This window comes from Asparagus officinalis, chromosome 1 (genome assembly GCF_001876935.1).
Source record: "Asparagus officinalis chromosome 1, Aspof.V1, whole genome shotgun sequence".
Lineage (NCBI taxonomy): Eukaryota > Viridiplantae > Streptophyta > Magnoliopsida > Asparagales > Asparagaceae > Asparagus > Asparagus officinalis.
The window spans coordinates 85,976,881-85,980,884 of record NC_033794.1 but is presented as its reverse complement, the minus strand read 5'-3'; positions in this window follow the sequence as shown (position 1 = coordinate 85,980,884).

Sequence of the window (4,004 nt, the reverse complement as noted above, 5' to 3'; positions counted from 1 at the left end):
ATAGAAGCACTAGTCTGCCTGTTCTGCGAATATGAACTTCTCATCTAGGTATATCTCTTTGTCGAGGTTTACTAGTGTAAACCCATAATGATCCTTGCGCAATTTGGCAGGACTCCAGCGATCCTTAAACATGCAATAATTACGCTGACTTTTTTTACCATAGCCGTAAATTATCTCTACAATATCTTCCAACTGGCCATAATATAAGATGTCAGCTTCAACTGGGTTTTGATCTCTTATGCTAGAAAAACATTCTTGAGCAAAACAGACCATGACCCCACTATTTTGCGTTACCCTCTTATCATCGGTCGCCACTGTTTTAAACTTATACCCATTAATGATGTGTTCACTATATCGTCTCACTTCATAGTAAGGACATTGTGTGTGTACTAAAATATCTTCAGAGATTACGGCACCAGCAAGAACGTCTTTATCAACCTAATTCAAGCATCAATTGAATAAAATGAGTTCCGAGTTTGCTTTAAAATTTAAAAATAAAAAATACAATACTACTTCTACGCTACTTACATCGGTTCTGAACCAATCGGGAAAATCTTTGACGTGTTTTTTTTGGATATCATGTGCTTCATTCCTGCCTGATATTTCATTGTTAAGCTTCTCCAAATGTCGCCTATTTATACAACAATGAGATTGTATTGATACAATGAATGTAAATAATACAAGTGTCATCCTATTCCTAAATTAATGTACATTACCTTCGATAATCGCACAATGAATGTAAATAATACAAGTGTCATCCTATTCCTAAATTAATGTACATTACCTTCGATAATCGCTAAAAATGTTAAGATTATTCAATACATGTCACGCCCCGAAACTACAGCGGAATATCATAAAATACGGGGTACGCGACAGCAGCGACCCGTGCACGAGACAAGTCTTATGCACAAGTCAAGCCTGGCAAATCATATCGCATAGTTTATTTTCAAAATATTCATAAACCTGCTGATGATAGAAATCAGAGCAACTATATATATATGATCGGTACTTACAGCCCACAAACTCACCGCTATAAGCATTTTTACAAAACAAAAAAAATGTACTGAAGGTAACATCAACAAGAAGAGGCTCTCCATATAACGCCTCTCAGCCAAAAGCTCAAACCACAAGTCGGCAAATAGGAAGCTACGCCGAATCTGAAAAAAAAATTAAAAATAACGGAATGAGCTAACGCTCAGTGAGAACATTTCCCACTAGAGTTCCTAGATAACTAACAAAATAGTAATAAGAATAGTTCTCTGAAATTTATAAATTTCAAGTTTTGCATGAGAAATTCACAGATAGCAGAATACGATCCAAATATCGTAATATTGTCATTTTTAAGAAAAAAATACAACAAATATATTTCATTTCTCATGTGCAACTGAATAAACTGTGAAATTTCTTAAAATCAAACCCTTTTTGAATCAAGGTAAACATTAAGAAGGAAAAGAACTACTAATTTGTGCCAAATCAGAGAATTGTTGTTTTCTCAATTTCACAGCCAAATTATCAGAATCTTATTTCTCGATGAGTATTTCATGAATGTAAAAGTCACCCCATAGATCACACTAAGGCTACGAATTTTAGCCCAGTAGCAAGGGAATGCGTAAACCGCATCAGATAACAGATAATTCCCGGGAATCAAATGCACCTAACAACTGCCATAGGCTACATAGGCTACTGGCCAATACAGAGGGACTGTGATGCCCCTGGGTTCACACAAGGCTGCAGTCCAAGGTGAAACCAAAAATGTCAAACCTGCTATGCACCACACCGTGCAATAACATGTTTCACCATCACAATTAACATCTATCTAGTAGAGTCAACAACTGGTGTAGGTACAAAACAGGTAAAAGATAATACAAGGAATACTAATGAAATGATAATAGTCACATAAATATCTCATCATCCAACAACATAGAAGTACATAGTCAAGATCTGAGTAAAAAAATCTGGAATACTCATCAAGTCTCAAATATAAATATCTGACAAAAAGGAAATAAGGCACACAGCCTTTACAACTTCTAGAACAAGACTCTCAAATGTCTAAACAAAAATCTACTGTGGAACTCCAATCCAACAACACAGAAGTACATAGTCAAGATCTGAGTAGAAAATCTGGAATACTCAACAAGTCTCAAATACAATATCTGACAAAAGGAAATAAGGCACACAGCCTTTACAACTTCTAGAATAATACCCTCAAATGTCTAGCCACACTACAGTGGAGCCCAAAGAAAATAATACATAGCTAGAAAGTAAAGCTGAACACTAATGTGGTCCGCTATCAACCTGCGGCTCTCCGTGCTCCTGGCTCGTGACCTGAAAGGGGGAGGGACAACGAGCGTCAAAGCGCTAGCGAGTAACATCACAACCAACCCCAAGGGAACAGGGCTCGTTGTATAAGAAAATACAGATAATATATAATAGATCTAAAATCGTTGATCTCACTAAGGAGGGTTTTGGTATTTAGAGGTTTATAACACGAGAATAGGTACGTCGAGCGAAATAATCCAAACAAGGAAACCCTCATGTATATACCTTATATCTCAAATATATAAACTCCTAAATACTAAACCCAAGGTTCAAGCGCTGAAATAGAAGAAAAACGATAGACATCAGAATAATAATTGTGCTATGACATAACCAACATGAATATCATATTACTACTTACATGAATATCAGGTCAAAATCTTCATAAGTGTCATACCAAATCTATACATTCATCATGTTGAAAAATGTAGAATAATAATCGTATGCAGGGTTATGAATCATGTCCGAAACAAGAACTAACTATCGTAGTTATCCAAACTCGTGGAATAAGTGTCAAATTGTCCAACACGAGGACTGAGAGGGATTATAGTCCAACACGAGGACTTCTATGGATTATAGTCCAACACGAGGACTGTGGAACAATAAAAGAGTGCTTTCTCTCATGTAGTGAAATTTGCTCATTTATCTCATAACCAAAATAATTTATAAGTCCCAAATTTACACCCCAGGTCACCTATCATGCATGGACACGTAGTGGGATCAATTACCATGGTCAGATAATCCAAACAAACCCCCAAATAGGAGTGAAAATATCCAAATACAGCAAAACTGGAATTATGCCCCAGAGGGTTCGTCGGTCGACCGGTCCGGTCGACCGAACTCTGATACAAAATTTTAGCGGACGCCCGCCAGACACTTCGGTCGACCGGAATTATGTCGCGGTCGACCGAATTTGAGTCGCGGTCGACCGAATATTCGTCGCGGCCGACCGGAACTCCCACTCGAACTCAGCGGTCGACCGCGTCGGTCGACCGCCGAGCGAACAGAACCCTACCTGGGTTCTGTCAGCTGCTAAAACCTGGAACCAAAGATTTCGATAACATGGGTATTTGATAAAAATGGGATCATACTGAAAATACACAACCAAAACCAAAGTTTGAAATCTATATTTTCAAGATCTTAAATCAATGAGAAACAAATCCAAATCGTTTTAAAAGCTGTAAAGATGTTTGAAACTCTTTTAGGCAAAAACTCAGATCTAGATCTTCTTTAACAGGGCATGGGTGAGTTTTGACAACATATTAAGCCCCAAACCCATATTCTAGGCTATAGTAAACTATTAGCTAAACAAAGATACGAATTTGGCTCCATAAATCCAATAAAAACTCAGTTCTTGATGTTTAAACCAAAAGGGGTGGGGGTTGGGCGAGAAATTACTCGCCTTGGTTGCTGATAATGCCCTAGATCTGTAAGATGTTGATCCCCTTCGCTGAAAACCCACGATCTGCCGAAAATCCCCAAGGACTGCTCCCAGATTGCCAAAATCCAGTTAGGGTTTTGAGGAAGAAGAGAGGGGGCTAGGGTTTACGTTTGGGGCTGAGGAGATCTCTCCTGGGTTGAGTTGGTATAAATACCAACTCCCCAACCCGACCCGAAACCCAAAACCCAACAACTAAAAACCCGAAACCAAAACCTGGTAATCTCTCTGATCGCTGATCGGTCGACCG